We start from the raw sequence: 15803 nt of genomic DNA, 5'->3' as shown, positions 1-15803 counted from the left end.
ATCACCAAGATCCCATAACACATCCACCTCTCCAGCCGAGAATGTTTCTAACTACAGACTATCGTAAGTCGAACTTCACGAATCATCCTAAAAAAAAGGCGAAATAACTAAAATTATTCAATTTGAAATCAAGCAGTTGCGTGCTGCTCTAAGAACATGCAGGTGGGGCATAATTAAATTTTTTTTGTTTTGTTTTTTTTGTTTTAACAAGCAACCTGTTTTTGAACGTCAGCCGCCACTTGTCAACAAAGAAACCGGGTTCACAGTTCCATTGGATTTGTGATTCTCGATGCACTTAACGGCCTGCCTCACTGGGAAAAATATTTAAGCTTTTACTTAAGTTTTAACGAATATGCAAATTTTGTCTGATTTTGTTTTCATGCCAATTTCGCCGGAGTATTTTCCTTATCGGTATCACATTCTTTGTACGTACGGCGCAAGGGCTCTCCTATCATCTCCTATTTCCACCTGCTCTTTCCTCCTGCTATTTCCACCTGCTCTTTCCTCCTCCTATTTCCACCTGCTCTTTCTTCCTCCTATTTCCACCTGCTCATTCCTCCTCCTATTTCCATCTGCTCCTTCTTCCTCCTCCTATTTCCACCCGCTATATCCTTCTCCTACTTCTAAATTCTCTTGCACTTACCCCTGAAGAAGTGTTTTCAATTTCTTTATATATCATTGGAAACCATATCTGATACTGTACACAAACTCCTTACATCTCTCATAAGTAAGCCTAATGATGTGGTCTATCTATCTAGTAAACAGTGGCTACACCACCATACGTGTCTAGCGGAAAGTGAATATTTACTTAGGTGAACCTCCACACCCGCAACCACAATGTATATTTTACTATACGTTGTGGCCATCGACCTGTATCAAGATCTCAATTCCCTCTTTGCTACGTATACTCCAACTTACTTTTGTAGTCATTTATCCATAACATTTACTGTACCCTTTTTAATCTACCATAACTAAACCTAAACTATAGTGATTTTATGCGAGGATTGGTTTACATTTTTCTCCATAACTCGCTGAGGTTCACTACTCATGAGTGTTATGGTAATTTTCTTGACGAGTGTGAGGGCTAGTTTTGTACACTGGCTATGACATACTCGGCTCTCAGTCAACTCTACATTGATAACCAGAGCCAGATTGGTAACTACCTCCTGTACACTTTATAGCTGAAGCATATATAAAGAAAAGGTGCTTATATTACCACTTCGACTGAGAAAGGTTAGGTTAGGTTAGGGTGATACCGCTTACTGATGACTAGATATCGATGTCTACTGGGTTTGAGAAACTCTTTAACTCTTTAACGATTTTATTCAGCTCAGGGGAACGTCCCGCTTCGAAATGATTAAATGTGTTCCCGGGTTGGTCAGAACTATTTTTGTCTTCCTTGCAGCTACAACTATAAATAAAAACAAATAAACAAAGTGACCAACAAACACCACTAATATATTTTATGCAGTACGTTACAAATTGGGGGCTCTTTCCTTATAGCATCATCTAACACCATCTCGAAATAACATTTAAACTGATAAATAGGCTAATTGGCAAAGATATATACATACGTCAACAAACAGTAATATATACAGTTGTGAACTAATCTGAAAGTTTTAGCTGAAGTGATGTTAAGGAGGAAAATAATCGGGAAGGAGGAAGATTAACAGGAAGGAGGAAGACTAAAAGGAATAAAGAAGATTAACAGGAACAGGGAATATTAACAGGAAGGAGGAACAAAAGAAGAAAACAATAAAAGGTATAAGAAAAGTCAGTTGAAAACACTATAAAATCAAAGGAAAAGAAACCGACAAAAACCCAAAAGGGGAACCCACATAAACCCAGAGGACCCAGAAAAACCCGGAGGACCCACAAAACCCAGGGGAAGGACCCACAGAAACCTGGATTGATGACCAACAAAATTTCGTAAAAAAGTCCACAATAACACTTGGGAGGGGAGGCCAGTAAAATTCCAGGTATACATAAAGTATATGTAAATTACGTGTTACGGACGCAGCACCATCAGGGCTGCGACATAGGGCAGCACGCTTCATGTTACATTATTAATGTTGTATCAGACACTCCCTGACAAACTTGGATTCATTCCTTTTATTTTCGTCTTGTCAGAATTCTTCGTTCTGGTCAGTAATTACTAAGATTTCATTGGTTGGCCTTAAGTGTAGAGCATTACGAAATATTAAACAATGGAGCCATCCACATTGTCACATTACCTGGCCTCATGATACTATTCTTATTTTAAGCACTGCTAACAACTACAAATACAAGAAAATAGATAATAAGGTGATGTAAATTGGCCGATCTGAATTTCGTTGTGATCTCAGTGACCACTCCCTAGTAAACACGAGATATGGGCGATGCTTATTTTACACTAGAGGAACAGTATAATATCGGAGAATACAAGTCTCGTCTCCCCGCCTTCTGTTTTTCGACAAATTGACATAAAATATAACTAGTTTGGTTTTAGATGGAAGGAATCATTGAGCGATATGTGTTTAAGTTGTTCTTTCCTGCTATAACCGGATATAGTTAAGTAATTTTTCTCTCAACTCTCCGACAGCGCGACGGACGCAAGGGCCTTCCTGACATTTCCTCAGTGAATTGGCAGTAGTTTATATTGCAGTTCCGACACTGGCTCTGCAGAGTTTAGTACTTCCTTTTATGAATTTGGATTAAAACGTTTATTTTAAGACATAAAATCCATATCCATGCTGGGGCTCAAGGCACAGCCAGACGTGAAGGATGGAGAAGTCACAACATATAGTCGTGGGGGGAAAGGTTAGAAAAGAAGTTAAATGAGCTTAACAGAGGGGGACGACACCCCTTGTTTTCCATATTACAGAGTTTGTTGGCTAACTAAGCTAACCTAGGAGGATGAGGTTGCACATTGGTTACTTTGGTAGGCAATGACTAGTTTGATTTTACAATTACATGTTTATTAAAATCTTACCTACTGTATTACGTTATGGACTCACGAGATTGTGACTTGTTAAATGTGATCTTATATCATCTAGGTTTTAATCTAAGGTGGATCACTGTGGCGGACATATAGATGGGTTGCGGGTTGGGTTATTGTAGGGTGGGCAGACTCCGTGGCCACCAAGCGTGAACATGTACTAGTAGTGTTGAAGTGAATAAGATGGAGTACATACATATACACTTAATCATACACGAACACACACCCGGTCGGTGTGATGGTCGGGTCAGTCGATGTATTAGTCGGTCGATCGGGATTTTGATCGATTGTGTTAAATTGTGTCAGATTTATATTGAAGGTGTTGGTGGGTCATAAACACACTGGGTGCGTTAGAGTGGGTCGGAGTGGTGGGTGGAGAAAATTTACTCGTTTACAATTATTTGCTAAGTGCGTGGGTCTGGTGTGTGTGGATCAACACTTTCTGCTTTCCTTTTCCTTCAGTTGTTTGTGTGTTGGTTGGTTGGATTTTGTTCCTTTGAATTGGATGTGAGTGTGTGTGTAGGGGATGTGTGTGTGTGTAGGGGATGTGTGTGTGTGTGTAGGGGATGTGTGTGTGTGTGTGTGTGAGAGAGAGAGTTCTATACTTGACCGTACATTACACGACCCTATGCTTGTCTATTTGGAGCTCATGGCCACAGCTTCTATCCCCTAATCCAACATCCGTAACTTTTCCTCAGCCAAGTTCAGCAACTCCTGTGTTGGTGATGTTGGAGAAGACAAAGGTTGACATTTTCTTGCCGTAATTTTGCTGGAGATGGACAATCAACCGTTCAATCCTGTATCCTGTCTTGACTGAGGGTGGGGTTGTATTTTCGCGCCCAAACACCAGCGTCAAGGTTATGTTCGAGTTACTCCGAACGAAATCAAACAGAGTGTTCGAGCAGATGACGAGCTAGAATTACGTAACAGTTTAAGAAGTAAGAAGTTCAATGAGTGAGTCCCAGTTTAAGTGGCTACGTCCCCAAACGAACAAGTGGGATATTAAGGAATCTCGCGTGTTGGTGGGCGACGCTGTAACACTCCCAGGGTGGAGGTTTGATATCTTATGGGAACATTGTTACCCTCGAAGACTAAGACGAGTTTAATAGCAGACTTCTGATCCTATTATTCTTACTAGTGGAATTGAGGTCTTTCGGGAATATATCGCGTGTTCGGCTTCATGAATGCAGACACGCGGACTCCTACAGCGTTGGGGAGAGGAGTATTATTTTACATTCTCCTGTTTAGCTGTACTATAGCAACACGCCTCAACCAAGTGCCGCAGCGACAAAGGACAACAAATCTCGAATCAGCTGAAATAAACATATAAATGTTATAAAGTAGTGAATACTAAGTGTATTACGATGTACAACGTATAACAGGGATGTGTGTTGGCGGCCAAGGTGGTGTGTGGCGTGGTAGGGTGTTCATGGCTAAGCATGTACACAGTTCGCATTCAGTAGAGCAACAACTTACGACCGGCTCATGATTTCAGGCGTTAAAGCTCGATGATTTATACAGGGTAACACTGGAGCCCCGCGCTGGTACAAGAGAACCCATTTGACGGTGTAAACAGCCACACGACCACTACGGTTTATCCATCAAGGCACAGGGACTGTGTAGCCAGGGCGCTCAGTCTGCCTTAACTTGCATTTGGGTTTCTAAGTCAAGGTGTGTGTGTGCGTGTGTGTGTGTACAAGTGTGTGTGTGTGTGTGTAAGCATAGACAATTATAAGAGCTGAGGGTAACAAACAGAAAAACAATGTCCCTGAGACTCATTCCAGACCTTGTGGAGCATTGTTGGTAATTATTCACAACACGACCTTCACACACACACACACACACACGCACACACACACACACACACACACACACACATCCATGCACACTCACATGCCACACTCACATGCACACGCACGCACATACATGCGCACAAATTCACAAATATACGCATATATATGCACATACGTTCATACTTACATAAAATGCACACACACACACATGCACACACACATGCCACACACACATGCACACGCACGCACATACATGAACACAAATACACAAATATACGCATATATATGCACATACGTTCACACTTATATAAAATGCACACACACACATATATACATACATACATACATACATACATACATACATACATACATACATAATGGTTGCCCCTCGTGTAAGGAGGATGGCCGGCCCAAGGGCCATCTAGGCGTGAATTTGTTTAGGGTGTAGAAGCTATCGCCAACACAACAACCACACCCTGAGTTAACGAGCTGCATGACCCAGTGTCAAGGAATAGTGCGAGAAGACCGGACAACTCGCCAACTGCACTGGCTAACCATTACCCCGGAACACGATCCAAAAATCGATTAACGTCCAGGTTCCCAATTACTGCTGGGTAGACAGAGGCAAATGGCGTAAAGAAACTCGCCCATAGTTTCACCCTGCCCGGGGATCGAATCCGGGTCTGCTTGCTTGCGAGGTGAGCATGCTGACTATTACACCACATACATACATACACACGTTGTCCTTCTGGATAAAACGTAAAAGGAGAGAAAAGCCCATCCCATATCTTACAAGAGAGAGAGAGAGATCCTATGACACTCAGACATCACTTAAGTGGCCTACTCATGTGTGGCTCAGCTATTGACCTTGATGCTACGGCACGCTAGCATGTGTCAGACCCCTCCGACCCCTCCCCCGTCCCACCTCTACCACGGTACAGCAGACAGAGGAAAACTGACAGACATACATACAAACAGCCAGCCAGACAAACAAGTACATAAACACAACCGTCCATATAGAGACATAAACACAAATATAGACAGCCAGAGAAGCATGCATGTAAACACAAACTGAAGCACAGACCTGCAAAAACATTTACAGGAAGACAGATAAACATATAATATATCTATAAACTGAAAGACAAAACGCTCAAACACATATGAATATTTAAACGAACAAATACACAGACAGACATAATAAAATACCGTTAAAAAAAATTATGCACATAGTCACCAACCCTCCCGAATCATCCCTCCCCCGAGTCACTCCCCCCTCCCTCCCCTGAGTCACTCCCCCCTCGAGTCCCCCCTCCCCTCCCATCCTCCCCTGAGTCCCCCTCCTCCCGAATCATCCCTCCCCTCCCGAGTCACCCTCCCCTCCCGAGTCACTCCCCCTCCCGAGTCACCCCCCTCCCCTCCTCATCCCTCCTCCCGAGTCCTCCTCCCGAGTCATCCCCTCATCCCTCCCTCCCAGTCAACCCCACCCCTCCACCATTCATCCTTCCTCAATATCTCTCTCCTTTTCCTCCTTTCATCCCCTCCCATCATCCTCATCATGCCCTTCCCTGTTCCCCCTTTCTTCCCCTGCCTCCTCATCCCCTTCCACCTCACCCCTTCTTCCTCCCTTCCTACTGCCTCATCACCCCTTCCTCTCCTTTCCTCCCATTTCCCACCGCCTCATCACCCCTTCCCTCTCCCTTCCTCCCATTCCCCACCTCCTCATCATCCTCCTCTTTCCTCCCCCTCCCCACCGCCTCATCATCCCCTCCCCCTTCCTTCATCAATCCCAAGCCATCAAACATCTACACTCAAACTCGTTATACCCCTACCCTCCCTCCCTCCCTCCCTCCCTTCCCACAACGGGTTAACAAAAGACACTGTGGTGGGCCATTGAAGCAGCCTTTCACGAGAACACCATTATACTCATGCGACATAACAGTGCCACTAAATATAGTATATACCGTATGTATATATGTGTATGTTCACGTGTGTAGTAGTACTTAATTGTGTCTCGTTAGTTGAGTGATGACAGACACCTGCTGCCAGTGATGTCATTATTTGTGTGTCAATACCTCGTCTGTGTCATTATCAGAATAACACACTATGTAAGTATTGACGTCTGTATGATGAACAAGTATAATATAATGACTAATGATGCCTGTATGAATAATATTAGGACATAATAATGCTAAAGTTAAGGTTGGATGAGAAATGCGTTTAATTAAGGTGTTGCTGAAATTAAATGTTGCATGAAAAATATGCTAAGTACACTACATCTGATACATCAACATACGTGAATACAACAACAACAAAAACAACAACAACAACGCAATTCTATAAGTTTAGGAATAGATTTTCATACTCGTCTATCGTATAATCTTGTAAGGCTTAGTGAACGGCTGTTGACGCACCCAGACACGAAAACTTTTGTATGATGAGATGATTTTTTTATTTTACTGTTTACAATTTCTAGACATGCAACTGTTATTTAACTTAGAAAGTAGAGCGGTGCTAAAAGGCCATGGTGGTTTGAGCCCCTGCTGTAAATATATTCAAGTAACAATAGAACTTTTTGAGCGCATAACCAAAACATTTGATGCACCTAAACCGAGAAAAAAAAAACTTGGTGTGTTCCATCACGTGTCACGGCTGTAGCTCTCACACCGGGACCTGAGGCGTCTGCTATGTAAGACTGACGGGTTTTATAGCCACCCTTGTGTTCCTTCTTACTCTACCTCATTCCTCGGGTGTTTTATTCACAAGGTGACAGAGGCGCTATTATATGAAGAACAAAATTCGAGGAATCTACAAAGGAATGTACATCACGTTCTGGGTCAAATAAGGTTTTACAACACTTTTTAACTTAATCCAACAAAAATTTATATTTTATTAATTCTGTTTTTATTTTGTGATTACGCTATTGATTGCTAACGCTACCGTAATGGTGGTCAATGAACTAGAAGCATCTTCGACTCTATGAATCTTTTTCTGCCGTTAAACACGTAAAATCTAAGCACCTACTATCCTGACTGACAGTTATAATAAAAGAACGAAAGTGAGGAATGCCAGAAGCCCCATTTAGTCCAAAATGTGTCATGCAAGGCAAGTTTTTTATTATTGTTTTTTTTTCACCGTTGTTAGTACAGTAATTTCTAAAGCACTCAACGTCTCAACCTTAAAATATATTTCATTTTATTATACATAGAACTATATCAGTTGCTTACCGCATGACACACCTCTTATGCACGTGTGGGGGGATATTGCTTCAGTTGCTGGTCTCTTTCTAAAATAATTCAGTGACACACACACTTGGGGCTCTGGAAGTGTACCTGGGTGTTGTGTCACCGACTGGCCAATGTTACTGAATAATACAGGTTGAGAATGCAAGTCCTTCGTCTTTATGATAAGAGCAGGAGAGATAATGGCAGCTATACAGGCACCCGCAGCTGCTCTACCACTTCACTGAACGACAAACAAAACATTACCTCTAGACCACAGGTGTACAATATTCCCTTATTACTTACTAAGCGGATATAAGCTCAGTGTGATGTGTCCCGTGACGAGATAAAAAAAAACGGAGAAAAGAGAAAAAGATGTCCATATATGAAAGAGGTCCCGAACTGCCTCGAGGTAAACAGGCCAACCAATCACAGACCAGCTCCACATGGGTTCCTGTATAGGTTATGTTAGGTTAAGTTAGATATGGTTAGGTCGGTCACTCTAGATTAGGCTAGGCTAGATTAGGTTAGGTCGGTCACTCTAGATTAGGCCAGGCTAGATTAGGTTAGGTCGGTAACTAGATTAGGCTAGGCTAGATTAGGTTAGGTCGGTCACTCTAGATTAGACCAGGCTAGATTAAGTTAGGTCGGTCACTCTAGATTAGGCCAGGCTAGATTAGGTTAGGTCGGTCACTCTTACAACGCACTACCAGTCTTTATTTCGACCATAGACAAACACAAATCCTATTTCAACCTGTCTGTGTAAGCATTATGACCCCTGACTGACCCTCGGTGCTGATATGCTCATGGCTAACTCGTTAACCAAACTAAGCCAATCTCTATCTTCACTTGCCTTATCTAACTTAACCTAACCTAACCTAATCAAACATAACGATTCACTGATAATAAGAAATAATCCTCATGTTTTTATTTTAATCTTGTGTGTAAAAAACGACTCCAAACTTCACGAACAAAATGACCATGATTCCCGTATTGCAATTATTTTCATGAAATAAATACGCTGTTTCTTATGAATTTCTTGATATTTAATGCAAGATAATAATGTTTGACTATTCTTTACTCACTACAATTTGTTCACTGACGCTGCGGTGAAACTAGCCTAATGTATTTTCATTTTATTTTCAAAGGTGGTGGTCCGTCCTTCAATAAGCAATGCACAGTTTATAAAGTCTTTGTAAAGTTTTAAACGTTACTAATTTTGGATATACATATCATAAAAAAAATCTGTAAAAATGATCAATAAAAGAATAATTCATGAAATTTTGACATACATAAATTTCCACTAGATTTCACCACGTCTGCCAGCTGTCGTGATACATCATTCAGTCCTATTTTAGACTCTGTCAATATCCATTCTCCAGTTGCTGTTGAGTTATGTCATGAATTTTATTTGTGTTACAAGCGCTAAGTTTACCCAAAGAATGATGCATGAACGAGATGAATCATATTGTTTACAAGGGGGGAAGTGGATCATACTGTTTACAAAGTGGAGGCCAGTGGATCACGTTGTTTACAAATGGAGGCCAGTGGATCGTGTTGTTTACAAAGAGGAGACCAGTGGATGAGAGAGGAAAGGGGAGATTATATAGACTATTCCATTGTATTCCTTACCAAATCAGTAACTGCACCTTAGCTTTCCACCCATCAAATCAGCTAACCACACCTAGATTTATACCCATTAATTATTCCTAATTGTACTGGATGATTACTAAAACACTTTTTTTTTATTACCTTCTAAATACCAGGTTGGTGAAAGAGAGTGTAAATATAAAATGAATCAATAATAAGTAACAAATACTGGAACTAAACCTGCGAGGTGCAGATTGCGACATACTCTGTGTAAAGACTGAGCGAAATATGTCACTGTTAACTCTTGTATGACACACAGACCTTGACAATCCCGCTTACTACAGTACGACAAGCTTTAATAGCCTCCAGTGTGTATTATTAAATCACTGTATCTCTTGTAACTTTATGTACTGTGTTTTTCCTACTGTAACTTAGACTACTGTAATTTACCCACTGTATCTTTTCTATTGTAACTGTAACTTAGCTGCTCTAGAGGTAAGGGGAGATGGGAGAGGTAGGGAGTGGGAAGGTAGGGGGGTGAGGGAGTTAGAGGATGAGGGAGTTCTGGGATGGGGAAGGTAGGGGTGAGGGAGGTAGGGTGTGGGGGGAGGTAGGGGGTGGGGAGGTAGGGGGTGGGGAGGTAGGGGGTAAAGGGTAAGGGAGTGAGGGAGATATTTAAATCACAAATACTACACAATAACAAGTACTACACCACAACAAGTACTACACCACAACAAGTACTACACAATAACAAGTACTACACAACAAGTACTACAACAACAAGTACTACACTACAACAAGTACTACACAACAACAAGTACTATTGCACACAAGTAAGCACAACAACAAGTGCTATACAAAACACAAGTGCAACACAACAAGTGCTACACAACAACAAGTACTACACTACAAACCAAGTGCTACTGCAACAACAGCACAACAAGTGCTACACAACAAGTACACAACAACAAGTGCTACAACAAGTGCTACACTGCAACAAGTACTACACAACAACAAGTGCTGCACAACAACAAGTGCTACTGCAACAAGTGCTACTGCAACAAGTACTACAACAACAAGTGCTACTACAACAAGTGCTACACTACCCAACAAGTACTACACAACAACAAGTACTACACTACAACAAGTGCTATGCAACAACAACAAGTGCTGCCAAAACAACAAGAATTACAACACAACAAGTGCTACACGCTACGCAACCATAATTACTACAAAACAAGTACTACACAACAACATTGCCACACAACAACAAGTGCTACACTACCAACAAGTACTATACAACAACAAGTACTGCGAAACAACAAGTACTTTAACACAACAAGTGCTACACAACAACAAGTGCTACCTGACATGCTACACTACAACAAGTGCTGCTACAACAACAAATTGCCAAAACAAGTACTACACAACAACAAGTGCTACTGCTACACTACAACAAGTGCTAACCAGCAACAAGTGCTGCCAAAAAACAAGTGCTACACAACAACAAGTGCTATACAACAACAAGTACTACACAACAACAAGTACTACACAACAAGTGCTACACTGCAACAAGTGCTACACAACAACAAGTGCTACACTACAACAAGTACTACGCAACAAGTGCTACACACAACAAATGCTACGTAACAACATTCTAAACATTAGAATACAACAACAGGTGCTGCACTGCAACCCAAGTGCTACACTGCAACAGAGTGCTGCACTGACAGGTACTGCACAAGCAGCAAGGTGCTAATACAGCAACAAATTGCTACAACAAATTGCTGCAACAAGTGCTGCACTGCAACCAAATTATGCTATGCAACAACAAATTGCTGTGCAAAAAACAGTGCTACACAACAACAAGTGCTACACAACAACAAATTATACACTACAACAAGTGCTGCCTGCAACCAAGTGCTACTGCAACAAGTGCTACACTACAACAAATGCTACTGTGTAAGTACTACTGTGTAAGTGCTACGCAAGTGCTATGCAAGCACTATACCAGCAACAAGTGCTGCAACAAGTGCTGCCCAAAAAGTGCTACAACAACAAGTGCTACAACAACAAGTGCTACGCAGCAACAAATTACTACACAACAACAAATTGCTATAAGCAAGTACTACACTACCACTTAAGTACTACACAACAAGTACTACACAACAACAAGTGCTACTACAACAACAAGTACTACACAACATGTATTGCTACACTACAACAAGTACTACTACACAACAACAAGTGCTACCTCACAACAAGGCACTTTACACTACAACAAGTACTACACTGCCTTAAGTACTACACTACAACAGAAGTACTACACTACCAACAGAAATTGCTACACAACAACAAATTGCTACACTACCAACAAGTACTACACAACATGTGCTACACAACAACAAGTGCTACACAACAACAAGTGCTACACAACTTAACAAGTATACACAACAACAAGTATACCCCAACAACAAGTGCTACACACAACAAATTGCTACACTACAACAAGTGCTACTGTAAGTACTACACAACAACAAGTGCTACACCAACAACAAGTACTACACAACATGTGCTACTGTGTAAGTACTACAACAACAAGTGCTACACTACAACAAGTGCTACACTACCAGCAAGTACTACACTGCAGCAAGTACTACACTACAACAAGTACTACACTAACAAGTACTACACAACAACAAGGAAATTGCTACACTGCAACAAGTACTACACAACATGTACTACACAACAACAATTGCTACACAACAACAAGTACTACACAACAACAAGTACTACACAACAACAAGTACTACACAACAACAAGTACTACACTACAACAAGTACTACACTACAACAAGTACTACACTACAACAAGTACTACACAACAACAAGTACTACACTACAACAAGTACTACACAACAACAAGTACTACACAACAACAAGTACTACACTACAACAAGTACTACACTACAACAAGTACTACACAACAACAAGTACTACACTACAACAAGTACTACACAACAACAAGTACTACACAACAACAAGTAATACACAACAACAAGTACTACACAACAACAAGTACTACACTACACGTCTCATATCTCCTCTATTTAGTGCAGGGTACAACATAAAAATAGCTCATACGTATAAAAAAGTGAGGGAGAACCTTTGTCAGGTGGCAGAGTACTTGAGATATACATTTCGAGAAGTCAAAAGTATATTGAATGTATAAAAAATATTCCATATAAATATTGTTTTTTATGATATATATAGTTTATTTAATGAGTGAGATTGAGAGAGGGTGCGTGACGTCTTATACAGTGATCGTGAAGCACTGGTATGTAACGGTGTATAATATAGTGGTAAGTTGAGTTGTTATTACCTCTCACTGTTACCCGATGCCCTCTAATACTAATAAACTTATATATTTAACTGTCATCAATGTTAAAAGATCAGATTGTAAATGAGATGGCAGAGCAAATTTAAGTCATTACTACTCTAAAGGAAATTACATAACGAGTGATGCATTTAAAGTAAGAAGAGATGAAATTATAGACACAGGACATGACGAACTCAACATCCTCAACAGACATGATTAAAACGACAAGACATGCATGCCTCAGTTGTAAATAATTCCCTGTGATCACTACATGTCAGGGACGTTACTGGGGAAATTCCACTGTTGGCAGATCGCCCGCCCCACACACACACACGTACAGTACACTTCAGATACAGCAGTTTTATACACCGGGAGCAGTACTGTAAATCACATGTAATGGTAATATATATACGTGCGTCCCACACAGCATAATCAATACACAGGCAGATATACAAGGTACAAACATCCACACCTATATACACTCACTACACACTCAACCCTTCAGTAAATAGTAAATCCGTTCTCACTATTGCCAAGTGTATAATAAACAATAAATAAATAAATAAGGAAATAAATGCCATATAAATAAGATAAATAAACACATTAATTAATAAGTTGATGGATGTACAGTATAAATAATGTCGTTAGTGAATTCTTAAGTGTTGCGTTTATAAGAATTATTTTAACTGTGAATGTCGCTGTGTTTGTTTACATAAAAAAAAACCGGATTCACAAATTATTAAGTAACATAAAATAAGTGTATAATCAAAGTAAGAAATGTGAAAACTAATTAAGAATATAAACTAGTGCGACGATAATTTGGCAAAATATTTATCAAAGAAGTCGATGAATAAAAGAACATAAACAAATACATGGGTAAATAGATTAATTAATAATAAACATGAATAAGCTGATACATGACCGATAAATACAATAGCATGTAAATAAGTAAATAATATATACAAAGTAAGAAAAAGGACATATAGATGAAATGATAAGTATAATAAAAAGTTTTTATTTTACATGTGGTGGTCGTGGTGGGCTGGGCTTGAGACACCCTCAACCAATGGTTACTAGACAACAGAGATATATTTATTCCATCTGTGGAATTTCTGTGGCGATTGGTTATAGATATCTTGTCGGTGGCTTTGACCTTTGTCTCGAGTCGTGTGGAGTGATCTACAGTATGGGTTATGGGAAGGTGGTGGTGGTAGTGGTGGTGGTGGTGGTGTGATGGTGGTGATAGTGGTGGTGTGAGGTGATAGAGTACGCCAAACTCACAGCCTAGTTGAGGAAGGAGAGGACCATATTGTAAATGGAAGACTGATAACGACGAAGAGGAAGGTAGTGTGTGTGTGTGTGTGTGTGAGCTCGCCTTCCCTTACTGATGGATGTTTTACACGTCTGAAGGTTACAGTCAGTATTCAGGTCCAGCTCAGCCAGCGAAAAACAGCTCTTGATCACCTTACATGACCTTGCCCTTTACTCAAAGACTATTTGCACCCTTCTGAGGATGTTCTCCCCCTCCCTATTCTTAACTCCAAGGTTCACTTACATAACTTAAGCTCATGAGTTACCTATCAGACAGACAGACAGACAGACGAAATAGAAACACGAGAAAGACAGATAAAGACAAAAATCGCTGCAGACAGACCGTGATGCAGTAATAATGAACACAGGATGAATTAAGCTTTCGTGACCAAGGGAATAAAATACTTAAAAAAAATCCTTTGAATTTCTCAAATTTATCACGAAATCGACCAAAGTTCCCAGAGCCTTGAGAACACATTATACGAGACGAAACGAATATTAATCTAAACAAATAAATAAATACCCTTAAAGCTATAACAAAATGGGGTCAAATTACAGGTACTTACGTGAAAGAGTATTTGCTGCAACTACAGGTGAGTTTGTCCAGATGCACAGGTACACGTGCAGGAGTGGTCGAACTGATGTGTCTTATAAGTGTGGAAGTACAGATGTATTGTACAAGTGTGGATATATATGGGTACACATAAAAATGAGTGACTCCATATACACACATACACACACAGACATACACGGCCTAGCAGGTGTATGTCAGTAAAGAGTTATACTTCATGCAGGCGATTCTCTAAACATACATATGTGGGCTAGTTTATACAGAGGTGTTAGTTTGCAGGTGTGTGCATATATACACAAATGTTCCAACACTGGTAGGTCTATATATTCACAATTGTTCCAGTACAGGTGTTCCGCTACAGATGTATGCTTATATCTACGTGTGCGCATATATCTACTGTTGTTTGGGTACAGGTATGTGTAAACGGTCACACAGGCAGGTGTACACGTGTCAGAGGGCAGTGGTCTCTCTCACACAATATAACACGCTGGCGTCTCGCGCGTGACTGACTGTCTTTCTGAAGGTGTAGTGAAGGAGGTGGAGGAGGGGGCGGGGCGGGGCGGGGCGGGGCGGGGACGGTAAGGCAGTGCCATGATGGGGCAGGGGGTGAGGCAGTGGTACAGCCAGTACCATGGGAGGGGCAGGGTGAGTGAAGGAGAGTGCCATGAAGGGCGGGATGAGGTGAAGACCTTGATGCCATGAGAGCGGAGAGGGTAAATGAAGGCCAGTACAGTACCATGAGGGGAGGGCAGGGATGGGTGGGCAGTGCCATGAGAGGGCGGGATGAGTGAAGACAGTACCGTGAGGGGCTGGAGCGAGTGAGCAGTACCATGATATGGAGCAGGGCAGGTGAAGGCAGTATCGTGAAAGGGGCGGGGCAGAGTGAAGGCAGTACCATGAGAGGGGCAGGGCGAATGAAGACAGTGCCCACCGCCAGGAGGATGAGTGAAGGCGGTACCATGAT

The 15803-nt window shown here is 41.2% G+C and overlaps 1 protein-coding gene across 2 annotated transcripts in view; it reads right to left on the bottom strand.

Annotated features, from left to right (window-relative positions):
* The window catches only part of LOC121873267 (glutamate receptor ionotropic, kainate 4-like), a 53046-nt gene extending 37722 nt beyond the window's left edge, over positions 1–15324 (bottom strand). For both annotated transcript variants that reach the window (XM_042376695.1, XM_042376696.1), the window contains exon 1: positions 14835–15324. The gene's annotated coding sequence lies outside the window, so the exon portion shown is untranslated. The remainder of the gene's footprint in view (positions 1–14834) is intronic.
* Positions 15325–15803: the final 479 nt, after the last annotated feature.

This window comes from Homarus americanus, unplaced genomic scaffold, assembly GCF_018991925.1.
Source record: "Homarus americanus isolate GMGI-L3 unplaced genomic scaffold, GMGI_Hamer_2.0 scaffold32929, whole genome shotgun sequence".
Taxonomy (NCBI): Eukaryota; Metazoa; Arthropoda; class Malacostraca; order Decapoda; family Nephropidae; genus Homarus; species Homarus americanus.
Note: the sequence above shows the minus strand (reverse complement) of the source record. Positions and strands in the feature narration are given on the sequence as shown.